The 16,891-nt window shown below is 48.3% G+C and overlaps 1 protein-coding gene across 14 annotated transcripts in view; it reads left to right on the forward strand.

Moving 5' to 3' along the window:
• LOC138187065 (transcription factor 12) overlaps positions 1 to 16,891 on the forward strand; it is a 109,477-nt gene that overhangs the window by 62,594 nt on the left and 29,992 nt on the right. The window lies entirely within an intron of this gene.

A 16,891-nucleotide genomic window follows, 5' to 3' on the forward strand; every position in this document is an offset into this window, starting at 1 on the left:
AACACAGTCTTTATTGTTATGTAAAATCGTTTTGCCATTGTCCAACGCGCGTATACGACGAATTCAAAGAGCTCTTTTAACTTGGATATTTTTATGCTCGTAAATATCGAATTTTAATCGTTCGCACTCGTAATATTTATAATCTGAAACAACGAGTGGTTGCAAAAATGATACGAAACGATATATCTCATTTTCACCCCGTATTACGGCGTTCAGCTCGTAGACTTTTTAACCTGCGACAAACTTTGGCGCGTTGGTACTACCGGTTGCAAAAATGTTGAATTACGTCGCAGGCGAGCCTTAAATCAATACGTTTATTCAACCAGTTGCAATCTGAATACGTATCGGAAATTATTTTTCGCCTAGATGGTGTCGGTAAAGCGTTAATGGACGGACCCACTTTTCCCGCGGGTCGAATTAATCGAATCGATGGTGCTCCGGGAATCGCGAAACAGTTGTCGTTTCGAGGGTCATCGACGTTTCAAAAATGATATTCCACTCGATGATACCGGGGGATAATCGAAAAATTAGTAAAGTGCCCTCGACGGCTGGGCTGACGGTCGTCGAAAAACGCACCCTCGATTCGCGAGAGGGAGGGAGAGCTCGAGTGCCCTCTCGACCCCCGTTCGATACTGCGAAACGTTTCCGTGACTGTGCTCTCTCCGCGTGTGCCTCTCTGTCGCGTTTCCATTTCGCACTTTTCGCGGCAACTTTGCACCTTCTCTCGCGTAAAGCTTCTCGAATCGATCCTCCTCCCCCCTCCCTCTCCTCTCTCCTCTCTTTCTTCTCGCCTTTCCTCTTTTACGCGACGATATCGAACCGCGATATCATCTACTCTTCTTTCGTTCTACAACCTGATTTTCCCTGTTGCGTTCTCGATTGACCTACACGTTGGTTGCACAGGGAAAAAAGGAGGCGCGAACGAAAGCGTCGTTTCCGCGTAATTAATTATCCACTCTATATGCTAATTAACCGGGTATAGTGGCACGTCTCGGTGGCATTGTGCTCTGGGAAAAATCGAAGAAAAGAAAAGCTCTCCTGTTTACGAGCTTCTCCTACTTCTCTTTTCCCGCGGCGGTTTCATTAATTTCTGCAAAAATGCTCGCGGGTCCCGGGTCTATGGACTCCTTCGATGCAAATCCCCGGGTAGAGCTCGCTCGCTCGGATCCATAACGCGTCAAGGGATGATCTACGCGCGCTTCCGCGCGCTAGCTGCGCGAAAAAGAAATTATTTACAGGTGTGCGGCGTGTTTATGCAAATATCGAACAGCCAAGGGGCGACCCGCTGTACGCTATCTCGCGGTCGGATATATATTTCGACGTCGATGCCACTGCACGCTGCGCGGCTCGTCGCGTTCGCGGTTGCGACGTTGACGCCGCCATCGTCGCGACTCTCCACACTCGCAAAATCCCGCTCTTCACGCCGTTTCACCGCGTTATCTTCGATACGCCCCGGATCATACGCAGAGCCAATTAACAGCGGTCGAGCAGTCGACGACGAAGATACAGAGGCTGTTCGCGGAAAATATTATCGCAGGTAGGATCGAGGAATCGGCCGATTAGCGGCAACGACTTACTGCGCCGTAATGATTCGTTATCGTTTAATTAATCGCGCTAACGAGCGTTTATTTACCTACGAGTCGCTAGAACGGGCAATGCATCGATCTTGTCGGAGCGTAAAATCGGACTCTTGGTACGATAGATCGAAGTCAATCGAATTTTACGTCGTTGGCGATCTTCGTCGCGACTATCATAGAGTTGTCCGACGTTTTGCAGTCGATTGCGATCGGCAAGACGCGCAATTTTCAGTTATATACGAGCGTCGAGCACGCGCCGACTAACGCGCATGAAGCTTCGTGACGTGTTTCTTCGCGAAGCAACATACCGTGTGCACTCTACACGAGGAATATGTTGGAAGGACGAAAGGGGCAGGATAAGGAGGACGAAGGAGAAGAAAAAGAGGAAGAGGGGAAGGAAAGGCAGGTTGCCGCGGCCATACAACGATGGCGGAAGAAGCGAGGAAAAAGGGAGACAGAAAAGCCGTTACCTCAAATTACACGGCTCGTTTTATTATTTATCGCCGGCAATTTCTGCTTCCACGAGGAGTCGCATCTTCTGGCCCGGCGATCGAAGCATGATTTGTGCAGCCGCCTCGCGAATTCGTCGTAGATCAATTGGCCGACATAGATCACCGGCGTCTCCCCTCGCAATTTCCGCTCTTCTCTCCGCGCGAACAGAAAAAAATGGAGAAAGCTGTTGCGAGTCCCTCTCTGTATTCCACTCTTCTTTCTCAGAAGAAAAAAGGAAATTACACGTCGTATCCCCGACTTATTTTCTCACGTAGAATCAACCGATATTTGCCGGTAAAACCATGATTACCGAGACACCGCCTACGCCGGAGAGAGAGGGAGAGAGATCTTCCAGCGTTCTCTCCTCGGAGAAAGGGGATGCTGTTAGTTTTTCCCCAGCGAGCGGCCTTTTTAATTCGAGGCATTGTTTCGAGACTCGACGGCGCGCGCAATTTTTCCATTCCGATTCCCCTGGTCGTCCCGAACGCCAACAGCCTTCCTTCCCCACCGTCTTGTACGTTTCCTGACATTTTCAGATATTCAATTACCGCGACACAAGATATTGCGGCCGAACGGGGCCGGGCTCGCGCCGCAAAAACGTAATAAATCGCGCGCTCTGCCTTTCTTCCCTCTCGTTTCTTGTTGCTCACGGGTGGATATACGCGTGGCACGGGACTCGCGTACATGTATCGATGTCCGCACACTTGCGTGCGTGTGCACACACGCGGCGGCTCCGGCTATATCCATACGCCGGCTATATGCATATCGATGCGCGTTCGCTCTCGGAATGACTGCGTGCGGTTGATCGGCAAGAATCGCGGCGGTCGAATGCGAAATACGAGTATCGTCCAGTCGGGCTGAAATCGATGGATCAATTCCGAAGGGGCCACGGGGTCGTGTCTAGACGCTTCCGGCCCGACCGTAGCCCGAGCTTTCTATCAACCCTCGTCTCCATCTCCTACGCGAGCGCTATATACGATACGCGATAGAAATACGAACGCTCCCGCCGTCGTTCTTACTTGTCTCGAGTGGGTATAGGCTGGGAAACGACGGAAATTTTTGCGTAACGCGCTGCAACGCTGTCGGGCAACGTCGTGGTTCTTAATCTTTGACGAACGACCAGCAAGAGTATATGCTTCTATGGGACATGGAAGTATACTCATCGTCGAGTCTCGTTGTCGAACCCTTCGATCATGTTCTCTTCGAGTATGTCGCGAATCGAATATTCGAAGCTTTAACCAGCTGCGCAGCGATAAATATCGCGGCAAATTAGCCATCCGCGGCCGCGTTTCGCGCGACCGTCAAAGTTTTGGCTGCGAAATCTCGGTAATTACCGACGTGTATCTACGACGCGTATCCACGACGGGTATCAGAGCCGCGGTATTCCGGTCGAAGCTCGGTCGCGGCCTCGCGAGAGGGTCAGAAGACGCGGAGCAAGGTACCGACCCGTAAGATATTTATCTGGCGCTCGCACGCGCCTCGTAAATTCGCGCGCCGCTGAACTTTTATACTTTGCCTTTAATACACTTTGCGCGCACCGGATACGCGGAGGGAGCAGCAAGAGAAAAGAGAGAAGGTTCTATCCGCGCGCTGTCAAAAAGAGTCGAGCACGAAATAATACTTACGACGTCTGGAACGATTCTCGGAGATCCGCGGCTCGTGCACCGGCTTCGTACGCGTCGCAGCTTTCCTATCGGCGATCGATCCACCCGCGGGGATAAAACTGTAAGCCAGCACCGTTCGAACGTGCGCAACTTTCCCCGAAGATGAAAACCAGTCACCGAGAGGAATGGAATTTCCTGGAAATCAGATTTACCGTTTCGCCCTGTCCATCTTCCTCGTCTTCTTTCCTTCTATTCTCCTCCTCCTTTTCTAATTTGTCGTATCTTTTCGCAGCATATAAAAAACGTGCTTCGCTGTATTCTTCCCTTCTATCGTCGTCATACATATATGTGCGTGTAAAAGGTACACGTAGGTTTACATCGAGGTACGTAGAGATACGTATGTAGTATATATACGGGAAAAAGTTGATTCAGTCGGACGAAAAAGAACGATTACGGAATGTATCACTGATTTTTCCGCTGGTCAATTGTTTTCATCGCAAAAATGCCATCGGTTAAAGCGGAGACCGGATAACCGGGAGTCTACCTACCCGTAGCTTTATCCGAGGTGGTTTGATTTGCACATTCTCTGCGTACGTTACAGAGCCACCGGGTTCGTAAAAAAAAGCACGGGATAAAATTGCATTTTTGTGCCACGCAGTTGCACTCCAGCTCGTTCTTTTGCACGCGTTTCGAAAACTCTCGGGATAGGCGAGACTGTTTGCGTAATTGTACCGGGGGGGTTCGTAAAACGCTCCTCTTTTTGGTCAAGCCTCTCGCCACGCGTTAGAGTTGTACAGGTTATCGACGAACGCGCGTTTGACCGGTGAGAAAAGTCACAAGGGGAGGGGTGATAGCGAAATAGCCATTAATTACGAGCGCCGGAGCTGCTCTTCCAATTAGCTCGAAAAACCCGCTTTCGTTCTACTCGTTTTTCCTCTCTCCGTCCCTTTCTCTTCCTCCAGCGAACTTGTAATTTATGACTCGACTAACAAGCGTTGAGAAGAAGAATCGCACGCGAACCGATAGCTTGTAGGACGACGTTTTAACCGCATCGACTTTTCCTTCTCTCGACCGTTTTAATTAATCGAAGCTGCCGCGTGCACGAATCCAACCGAATTCCTAGGGTAATCGTCTAGAGGATGAAAAAAACCGATCGACGAAAGGATTACGCCCGACGACGAGGACGCGGCCAGCTTATTTTTAACACGGTATATAATCTTCGCAACGGGGGTGCGTTGCTTCGTGATCGGCTTTGTGCACCCCCTTCTCCAATATTTTTTTCCTTCCCTTTCCGCCTCTGCTCCGCCTATCCTCGTACCGATCGAAATCCGCTTCCACGCGTATAATTCTATCGGTCGATCAAATAATCGAAACGCTTTAAACCCTCTCTCGCTTTTCTTTCTATCCACCCTTTGTATCTTGGAGTGGCGGCGGCTCCGTGGCGCGACGTATCAATCATCGTGCCGGGTTTTCACGAAGCCTCGCAACGAACCGGAGAACCAAGCCGATAACTCTAGCCACCCGTTCTTTACAAATAACATCGCGTCGCGAGTTACGGTTGAATCATAGAAAATTCATCCCCCGAGGTCTTACACCCTTCGCCGCACGGACGCGTAACTCGTCCCGGAACGTATTTTCCACGTTAACCACCGTGTACTCGATACCGATACGAATTATTCGCGTGATTGTACCCCTTCGGTAACAACGTTACGCGGAATCGACGTAGCAAGCAATTAAAAGGGTGTAATTTCTGAAACTCTGGCATCATGGCGAAGGTTGCTGAATTATTTTTTTATATAGAACAATTACGCAGCCTTATAATCCTGGAACTCGGAACGCAATTTTTAACGCTCGAACGACGCATAATTCTGCTTACGCGTAGCGAAATCGTTATCGTTAGGACCCCAGGAAACGTAATCGTGGGAAATAGACGAGAAGTTACAGGATAAATTATGGCATTGTTATTCCGCCTGAGAATTAAACGTTAACATCGAAATTTCATCCCGCGATATCCAAATAAGGAGTCCGATTTCTATCTAGCGCGTTCTCGATTTTCCATTTTCCACGCGTACCGCGCCACGACGTTCGATCGTTCCAAAGCATTTAGTAAGGCGTGTCATCGACGACCGCTGGATAACGCGTCAAACGCGTGTCGGATTTTCCTTCGAAAGTACAATTTACAAGTACGCGCCAAAGGTAACGCTGCGAGGCGTTCCGGGCTTCGTAACTCTTCGTGTTCCTTCTTTCTCAACGGAAAACGTTGCTACGTGTTGCTACATCGGCCAAGGGCCGAGAAGGGAGGAATCGGTGCGTGTTACACGGACTCCCCAGCTTGTTTGCCGCTGCTTGATTCGCTTGTGTTTGTGGAGGGAGCCGTTGAGGGGCGGGGTACGATGGTTAGAGGGGCAGGAGAGGGTGAGTCAAGGTGCTGGGTAGTTGAGGCATTATAGTGCCGCTACAAATCATAGGGCAGACCCCTGCCACTCGGGGTACGTCTGCGTGCGTTCGTGCGAACGTGCGTGTGCGCTTGGAAACGTCGGTGTGATGGTGGAAGGGTCGCCTGACAGTGGGACGTTACACGCTCCGTGTACTGTATATTCCGTTGGTGCAAGTAGGGGTGGCGCACCCCCGAAAACTGCCACCCCACGAAGGCCCTCCGGGATTGGTGTACACGTCGTTACTACGTGTCCCCTTTCGCCCCCTTTCTCTCTGCTCGCCACGCTGTTCCTCCCTTCGCCGCACTTTTTTCCCGTTCGTCTTACCAAGCGCGTGCATCCGAGCTTCTCGAATTTTCTGACGTCATCGATCTCGCCACGCGAAATAAAAGCAAAAGCGATCGCCGCGATTTATTTGCTTCTTCGTTTATCTATTAGTAGTACGTTTTTTAATGAACCTTTCCGACGACGAATTTCCTTCGTTACGTTAGATTTACAAAACTCGTCCTGCTGGAATAGCAGGTGCGTTCTCTTATCAACCAATAGTTTCATCCAAGACACGTCGTGACGGTCGAGACACGCTATGAACTCGAGCGAAAGATGAATTATCGAGCTTCTAAGAGGCTAATATAACAACGTTACGCTTGTTTTATTTATTTTATTTGAAGTTGCGCGAGTCTTCCTATACGTTTTGCCTCGGCCGGGAGCAGATTATCGATCGCGGGGAAAATAATCACGCGCGCGAAAATCGCGACTCCGTCGAGATCGAACGATACGATAGTCGGCAAATTTATGAAACGGCTGACCATTATCTCTCCGCGTAACAAATTCATATACGTCCGCGATAGTATTTAATTCCTCGACGGGGAGTTAATTAAGTCGAGGTCGGTCGCGTTAATGGATTCGCCGATGCGCTTAATCGCAGAATAATTTAGCGACACGAAGCGGAAGGAAATTTGTCCGGAGCTTCCGCGACTCGCGTGGAAATCAGAGACAGATACCGTCGGTCGAAAACTCGATTTTCCTCTCGTTTTGCCCGCTATGATTTCTCTCGGCTGACTATAAACGCGATATGCTGGCCGAGAATTCGAAGGTCTTGGACAGTTTGATCAGTTTATTGGTATACCGGCCGTACGGGGCCGTAAACCTGGCGAAGATCAACAAGAAGACGAATTTATGGCGAAGACCGCGCAGGGAAAAAGGTAACCCCTCGTCTTTCGTTCTTGCAGCGACTAGGAAAATTGCTGGAAAGTTGAAACCGTTCGAATTTTAAGGCTCATGCTTGATTTTTTGCTGAAACTTATTACTATAAATACTATATATACGTATACGTTATCCAACCAACCAAGTACCAACGAGGCAGCTAAAAATAGTAAGCGAATATTTTACGTCGAAACCTCGACGATCCGTCGAAAAAGAAATTACTCGTTAAATATTCGCTAATAAGACCGGCGAAGATACCTCTCGATACCTTGCTTCAAACTTTTCAAATAAAACGAAGTAAAACCTTCGCGCTGCCCCTAAATCCTCGTTCGCTAATTCACTCCCCTAAATTTAACACCAACGTTCGGGGTTTCAATTACTCTCATCGTTATTCGTTACTTAGAATTAGAAAAAATCGCACAGAGGGAGACGCGAGGGAGATGCGAGGGATAAAATTGCGTTCGGAGAGTGAAAATTGAAAGCCACTGACTAGGTTGGTAGACTTCTGGATTTAGAGGGATCCCCATGGTGGTTGAGCTGCCTACTTTACCAACCGATCGGGACGAGTTATTAAATTTTTAATGCGTCTAAGTTGGTACAGTGGGGAGTCTCGACAAGCCTCGTCCTCTCGTTCTCGCCCCCTACCACCTATTCACTCTATCTCCTCCCCCTGTGAGCCACTCGAGCCGACGATTCAACCCCTCTCCGTTGAACGAGTATCGGAGTAACGGAGGGTCGTCCACCGAGGAACTGAACACGAGGGTGAGCGAGAAAGGGGACCAACGAAGACCGTTGTGTGTTGTCTGTCGCAATAAATTTATGAATTGTTCCCAATTACACGGAAGCTCGTGGCCAATCGCGTTAACTCCCTCTTCGGCTAACGGAAATTCACCCTCGCCTTTTTCTGGCCACTTACCGACGCCGCGTAAACACGTCCGTGGGATTTACGAAGAGATCAAAGGAATTTATACGACGATTTCTCCATCTTCTCTGGACATCTCGACCGAATGGAACAAATCGGACAAAGGGCTTACAACGTCTTAAGGAAATTTCTTTCTATCCGTAGCTACGCAGGATACGTTACGCAAGTACAGTTTTGTCTGAAAATAAGCAACGCGCTCGGGATCGATCGGTTGCGTATTAGTTGCGAGTCGAATATACCGTTCCCTTTGACTTGCTTCTCGAACGTCATAGCGACGAATCAAAAAGCGATCGACCGGACAACATATAACGCGTCAGGAACGCTAAATATTAATGCGAGAAAGCATTGGGCATATTCTATTCGTCTTCTACCAAACGATGTCGCGCTGTTCGTTCGACCGCAAAAATTTATGGTCCTTCGCTTTTACTCAGCTCTCTGTCAACGAGTTCGAACAAAGGAGAGAAACGGGACGGCGAGTTGCCTATTTCGAGAAAAGAGCCGTATACGCGTATCTAATTATCGATGTCACGCAAGAAGAAGGTTCGGTTTTCCTAACGATAAAGAAATACAATTGGATGAAAAACGCGCGAAGGAACGTCGGAGGGTTAACGATCGGTGGAAAAGCTACGGTAAATCGTTTTCTCCTCTATCGGTCGGAGATGTCGGTCTTTTCGTCGAATTTTCGACCAACGTTATTCCAGATTACAAACTCGTGACTCACGTAACTCGATAGACGGGAGATAGTTGGCTGATGACCGTGCGTTCTCATTAAACACTTGACGCGGTGTCAAGTGACATGGCTGTCAAGGATTGTTTGCATGTCGTGTGTCAGGCTGAACACCTTCGTGCAAAAATTCCGATTATTTTAACGAATCGATCGATGGCCGGTGTACAGACTCCGCGGAGATGGTTTTACCGTTCCGGGAATTCCAGTAGATTGAAATACAGTAGAACATCCCGTATCCAAACTGAATACTCTGATCTAATTCTAGTTCTACTAGCCGAACGGAATAGCTACTAGTAACAGATGCCTTCTCTCGCACTAAACTAACTTTACGCGTTGTTACACGTACGACGCGTGTCTCATATTTGCGATCGGAGAATTTACAAATATACGATGCATAAGTGACGCTACTGTAGAGACGCAAGTGGAAGCATTATTTTTGACGGTCTTCTCGCCGGATAGGCGCAACGCTACTATCGTTCTTCCCACGCAGGAATCTCAGTACTTAGGCGTACGACTGGCTACGCGAAAAATCACGTGTCGGAGGTGTGCTACGGCTGGCGAAGAATGACGTCAGCCGTCAGCAAGAGTGTCGTGTGTCGTATAACTGCACACAAAATTTCATGGAAAGCCAGCGCCACACGATTCCCGACAATCGCGTTCCTCCGCGATTAAAGTTGTTCCAATTTCCGCTGGAAAACTCGCCGCGCCTCTGCAACGAGGTCGACGGTTATTCGGTGCTTCTCTCACAACCGGTGAAAAGCGATGTCGGAGAAAAAGCTCGTCGGAGTGGGCGGGCCAGAACCGCTTCAGTCGATGAACGAGAGAGAACTCGGGAAAGCGATTGATAGGAGAGAGAGAGGGGGGGGGTTCAGGCGTTTGGAAAAGCGGCGAAGTGGCCGTGGTTTTAATTGCAGTTTAACGAGCCTTTGATGAAAACGCGCATCGCGTAATGGTTAATCTTCATTTGGCCGGGCCCCTGGAAATTTATTGTTCTCGACGATGATGGTACAAACCACTGTTAAATAACAATTACAACGCGACGAGGGAAAGCAGCCACCGAAATGCCCGTGTAACGTCAACCGGCGGTAATTTAACTGCCGCCTCCATAAACAATCGTAGCCAGAGCCATAATTATTATTGTACAGGTCGGACCAGAGAGAGGCACATTGTATGCGCGCCACGCTGCGACAGTTAAATCGCCATCGTTAAATGTCCAGCTTTACGAGTGTCGTTGAATCGACGTTCTCTTCGTTATCGCCATAGTGGACTCCTCCCCTTCTCGCGCCCCTCCCTCTTCCACTCCCCCTCCCCTTTTTTCTATTTTTTTTTCTTCCTCCGTTATCGAACTTGTGCGTCACCCGATGCGTGGGCACTTCCGGCCGCTGTGTCCGAGAATCGCGGAAGCGTTCCGCGAACGTGGCTTTAGAGATCGACCATATGTACCGTGTATCGTTGCACCGATCGAAAGTCAGAGGGGGTAACTTCCGCTCGACGAGGGCGGCTTTTTCTCTTTTCGTAGCAATTAACACGTTCTGGTTCGGCAGCAAGTCGTCAGATCGATGCGTTAGATATTAACGCGTCGCGTAGAGGGGGAATACACTCGCGATGGAAAGGGAACGTACCTGCTCAGACGTATCGTCGATCGTCGAAACGAACGTTTGGGATATCGATGTTACGCTAGAACCTTGTTTATCCGCTATTTCGTTTATGCGAACAAGTTAATGCTCACTGTCAGCTTCAGATACTACATCGTATATGTAATCGTAGCCGAGATTCTATTATTCTAACTACGATCCGACGTAACTTGAGTTATACCTCCTACGTATTTATGTAGGAACGGGCAGTTTCACTACGAATTTTAAGTCGAACGGATCTTTGCAATCAAATTCTTACCATATTATTACAACGCAAAATTTATCGTATAAATTCTTCCAATTTTCCGGCAAATTGTCCCCACATTCCCCACATTCTCGCCTCATGAAACTACGAGAAAGTCGTAATGCCTGCAAATAAAAGCGTAATCTAGAACCTCTTTTTTTTTTTGTTTTTTTCTTTTTTTTATTTTTTTTCTTGGAAAAGTGAGCACAGGCGAACGCATGACTCGCGAGTCGACTTAGCTCATCGAATGGCGGTAATCTTGCGTCCTTGGCGACATCGAGCCGACGACGATAATTTCCCTGTCCCTCGAATCCCCGATGTCGACTTTTCCGTTATCCGGAAAATGCCCGTTACTTCCGGTTACCTTGAACGTCGCCACGTGCAATTAGCTCGTTCTACGTGTAATCGTTTCCCTGTATGTCGTTTCTAATTAAAATTCCTTCGTTTTGTTTCAGGTAAGTGACGGAGTCGCAGTCGCGGAGCATTTGGCTCTCTCAGTTGCTTTGTTCGACCGGAGAACAGAGGAAAGTCAGTTGGATTGATTCGATGGTAAAAGGGGGAAGGGTGTTGATAAGTAAAAGGGGAAGGAAAGGACTGGAATACGAAGGTGACGAAGAAAGAAAGGTACATTCCGTGGATATGACGAGGATCAAAGGAAACCTATAGAGCCGACGCAAGCGGAAAGCACGTGGGCAGTCAGTCGCTAACAATCGTAAACAGGCGTGCTTAATTCATTCAACTTTCTAGCACCGCGCCTACCTAGCTGCCTGTCGCCCCGATATTTTCCACGTTCCCCGCGGAAATGTTTGTCATTCGCGTTTATGCTGTTTCTTTATTCAGCTGCCGCGTAATATGCAGCCATTTTATGTGTTTACCTAGCCGGATCGTTAATCTTTGACCGTTCCTCGTGAAACGATCTGTAAATCTCGTCCTAGAAATCGTACGACGAAATCGTCTACGCATCGGGAGACTCGTAAGTCCGACTTTTATAGTCGCGCGTCGATACGATATTTATATCGTTCGTCCGTGACACAGGAAACGAGTTCATCCTTCTTTCCATCCGAATTCATTCGAATCTGCTAATCCGATCGTTTTTTAAACAGAAACTTGCGAGCTTCGTTACGTTCGCGTGTTCTTTTCATCGTGTCGCAGCTTCCCGGACGAGAATAGGACCTTGACCTTTGAGGCTGCGAATCGTGGATCGACGTGTCCCTATCGTTCGGTCGCTCAGAATTCAGGAAGCTTTCGCAATCGTTGAATCGCGAATGGATTAACGGTACAGAAACACTGTTAGAGAGGAACGCCTTCTAATTGTACGAACCAGCTTATCTGCCGAGGGAATCTCCTTTTCCGGAGTGTCACGCGATATCGGTAAATTTCAGGGCCGTAGTTGGTCCCAACCAAATTCAGCGGGATCGTTGAATCGACCGCGTGCTATTTTTTCGCCCGATCGTCGACGCCGTGGATCGCGTGGACCGTCCGAACCGAAAAGTCAGCGGCAAAGGATCGGAACTGACAATTGAAGCTGGACGCGTGGCGCGGTTCTTATAGAGCACCTTGTTCAAACACCTTCCGAACGTTGCACTGCTCGTCGATACAACGGCGTCAGTACTTCCGTATCTTAAAATTCAATCTTGAACTTTGCACGGAATAACGAAACTCGTTGTACGTATATTGAAAGGTGTCGTTGGTGTTTGATACAATAAGCGGGAGATCTGGGAAGGACAGTTTAATGGATCGTTCTCCTTTAATCGGTCGTTGTTTTAATTCGTCGATTAAAAATAATTATCGTCCCTGTTTATTTCGAGGGTCGACACGCGACTAGAATAGCGTGACGCGCGGTTGTAACTCGTTAACGAGCAAGTTTTACGCAACGAACGCATCGTTTGGCATAAGGTGTATCGATCGGCTTGGACGATTCGGCCAGAGTTATTCAGAGGCGGATCGCGTCTTTCATTCGTGGCCGATAGATTTCTAATTTCGTCGAATAAGGTCAGACAAGGTGTGCACGTCAGCGTGGTCGTTTTGGTAGCGCGTTCTTCCGACCAGTTTTATTGGCACGTATAACCACGTTCCCAAAGGCGACAGGCAGTCTGGGCCAATTTACTCTTCCCTGATTAATTCTTTCGCCGGCCGAACAAAAGGGGAACGTCCCGTTAGCCGATCCGCCGTTGTCTCTTCGTACTAGAACTTCGAGTTGCTGAGACTCTTTCAGACGACTTTCGGCTAAAACTCGTTAGTCTTATCATCGCTGCTTTTAACTCTTACCGCGTAAAGCTACGATAGCTGGCAAAAGTATTTCACGACGAACAATCCGGATATTGGATAGATGAAACACTAAGAAGTTTCGTTCTGCGAGCTGTACTATCGTAACTACAAAAATTAGAAATACTGTAAAAATGAAACGCAGAAGCTGATTAAAGAAAACGCCTTACTAGAAAGTAAGGATACGTTTGCGGAGCCACCGCGACAAAATATTACTTTATCCAGATACTCTGTATTTCTCGGATTGCTCTCGGTTATTTCCCCTTCCATGAGCTGCTGTCGCTGCCTGAAGAACGGCGTTACGTTGTCGACGGCGGCAGGCAGTCTGGCCAGTTTACTCTTCGGTGGCTAGTCCACCTCTCTTCTTAGTACAGCCGTCCTCCTCGCATCCGCTCTTTCTTTCTCTATCGTCTATTTGCCGAGCCGCGTAGCACGATCACCTCTCGGGGCCCCGTCCTTGTCGCGCACCTCTCAGGTACGCGAATCGTACCTGCACGCGCGTGCACTACACGTCGTTCGTGTACCTCCCTCGTTTCTCTTCTACTCCTCCGGAGTCCTTTAAAACCGGTACAGTACCGGTAGAAAGCATCGGCCCCGAACACTCCCTTCTTCGTCCTCTGCTTCCTGCGAGCTTTCTCGTGTCGTTTCTCGAGACCTTCGTCTTTATTCTCCGCCCTCCCCTCGTCCGCCTCTCGTTCGCCTCTCTCGGCGTCTCGGACGCTGCAGCGTTTTATCGTTTCCTCGTTTCGTCCCGAGGACGATATTTCACCCGAGCGAATCGAATCTGTCCGAAGATCGTCCGTGTCTCTTTCTCGGATCGCCAGCCGACACCGGAGAAGTTGATCCGCGCACGTACGATTTATTTTTTCGCAGCCGACTGGACAGAAACGCGCAATTTCGTTTCTAGCGAAATCGTCTATCGGCTGTATAATACACTTTTTTGGGAAATTAGCGTTAAGAAAGAAGAAGCGAGAGAAAGTGCTTCTATAAATACGAAAGCGTAATTGTCTTTATTATTAGCTTTGCTCGCGTCTCACACGAACATTGCCGTTAACGAGTTTAGTTTCTTCTTACGACTCTTTTCTAGATGTTCGTGGAAAAAAGAATTCCGTAGCTGGTAGGGTTCGAACGAGTTACGTAGAGTGCCGTGGCTCGCGGCACGGTGTAACACGAGCGTGTCGCGATTCGAAAGGGTACGTTGTCGCGAGCAAACATCGACGGATATCTAGGTGAAGGTGTACGATTAGGCATCTCGCGGACCGTGGCACGGGTAGGTACTAGTTTTCGTTGAGCAACCGCCAGTCGATTCTGGAGCGCGTTGGCTGCTCGATTACGCATGCCGATTCCCCTCCTCGCTTGCGTCCTGTCGTTTTCCACGCGAAATCCCGCGGACGATTTTCTAGCTGTCGCTAGCGTTACGTAAACGCTTGGCTTTTTTCTCGATTTATAGATACCGGTATCGTGGGTTGCGATTCGTGGTACGAGCGACGTTGAAAAGATTCTACGATTCGAAATAAGAAGTTAACGATAAGAAAGTTGCGTTGGAAGCTTCGTCTTTTTTTCTTTTTTTTTTTTTTTTGCTCTGTTTATTATGATCGAAATTATGGTCATAAATGATCGTAACTCGCGGCGATATCTTATACGAGGAAGCAAGTACATACCATTGACGTATTAATGATTCGATTCAAAGATATTAATATAAGAAACGTTCGAGAGAGGAAAAAGAAAGAAATGGGAAACGTCCCAACGACGAGACCTTTGAGCGGAAGTACCTATACGTATATATAGAACTATTTGCTAGCGTTATTCTACCAATATCCAGGAACTAGTCAATTTTCTAAGTAACAACAAATATAAAGAAATACGACGTCATACCGATCTAGTCAGTCAAATTCGTGAAAAGAATAAAAATTTGCGAATCTCGTTTACACAGCTGTTTCTATCAAGGTTGCTTTCATTGATTGGCTATTTAAAGATAGGAAAACACGTCGATTCGGTGATAAAATATTCCGCCACGTTTTAGAAAAAAAAGATAAAGCGACGATTTCGACGTTTTTACGCGAGGTTGATCGACGTCGATATTTTTGGCTATCCAACGGCCTCCTTCGTTTCACCGATATTTGACAGGTTGCTTGGACTTGCACTGGCCTGTGCATTCGCTTTCCTACCTGTTGCACGTCGGCCTGGCCAGTTTTTCCTCGGGTTTACCTCCCCCGGATGCCGTGACCCGCTCGACGCCGCGGGGGTGGTAACGCGGGCTCGTATTTTTTTCCCCAAGACTACTGAATTTCTATATAATTTCCAGTCTCTATCGACATTCTAAGTGAAGTCGAATATTCGAATAATTAAACCAATTATCGTTACGCAAACCCGACTCTCTTTCCTTCGAGCGATTCCCTATTCTCGAAACTGACGAAGAGCTAACTCGTCAGAGAGAGATCTGCCGCATCTCGATGTTAAATTTTTAACATTTTCGTTGCCAATAAATTCTATCGTATTCGCGTTCGCGAAAATTAAATTTTAATTACGGAGATTGGTCTGGATATGGAAAAGCCTAACGGTCGCAACGGTCCAGTTAAATCGTGCAAGTGCAGTGGTAGAGTAAGAATCTTGTAGCTTTGTTTCATTTTCGTAGAAGAATGCGTGAATAAGACGGTAGTTTCTGTCTCGAGAAGAATCGATTCCCCGACGCACGGAAGTCGGGACAAAAGAGCCGATTCACCGGTGGCGGCCTCCTTCCTAATCCTCACAAAGCGCCTCACGTCGCCACGAAGTCGAAGTTTACTTTTCGTGCTCAAACATAACTCCGGGCCTTTCGGAAGTGGGGGGTTAAACACACATAATCCACCGTTTTCCGCCGTAACTCGTAACTCCCGCTCGTATTTTCTCTCGTTCCTCTCTTTCTCGGTCCCCTCTGCCCCCGGACTTCATTCCATCCAGGGTCCCTCGCGGTCCCTCCGCTCCGTGAACGAACTATTTCTGTAGCTCTGTGCGCGCCACGCGGCAACGAGAGATGCAACGATGCACGCGAGCACTTTCGAACTGGCGAACGCGAGTATGTGCGACCGTGTTTCAACGGGAACGCCTCGACTTTGCTCGTTCGAAGAATTTTAATTCCTCGATGGTTCGATGTACGGTTCGTTGATCGACCCGTCGTCTCTTCTTAACAATTTACGATTTTCGCAGTTTATAATTTTTCTCGTTCAACGTTAGGAACTAATTCCAGCCAAGTTTCCCTATCGAGAGCCTCGGTCTCGCCGATCCAGCGAATCCTAATTCGTCAAAGATCGGAACAGGTTCGTTCGTTCGATCGGATCGTCCTTTAGTCTCCGTATCGGTAATTTGGCTGTTCTTCTGTCGTACAACGTTAGAAAAATTCCAGTTAGGTTTTTCTAGTCTTTGTCGGACTGGGAATGCCCGAGGTACTTGACCTCTGGTAAAAACGGGAAGAAACAGGCGATTAAGATATCGCGATTAATGCCCGCGCGGAACGGGAGGGAGCAGATAGCTTGCAGCAAACAACGCCCGCCTCGATGAATCAATATACACTTCTGTTTTTGACGATGCCCAGTGCGGTCCGGAATAAATCTCGCTGTTGGAGCGAGTCCCTTTTCTTCCTCGGAACACTGGAACGTCTCTGTTGATCCGCCGTCGCGTCGGCGAAGAAAAGAACCGGCAATGAGCGGAACGCTTTCGTCTCGTGCGCGACAAGGCTAAGCTCGCGACCACCCACTCTCTCTTTCCGTGATCGTTCTAGGAAATCCTGACGCTTTATAGGAACGAATAAT

Source organism: Bombus flavifrons, chromosome 14 (assembly GCF_040668555.2).
Source record: "Bombus flavifrons isolate JBK064 chromosome 14, iyBomFlav1_principal, whole genome shotgun sequence".
In the NCBI taxonomy this organism is placed as follows: domain Eukaryota; kingdom Metazoa; phylum Arthropoda; class Insecta; order Hymenoptera; family Apidae; genus Bombus; species Bombus flavifrons.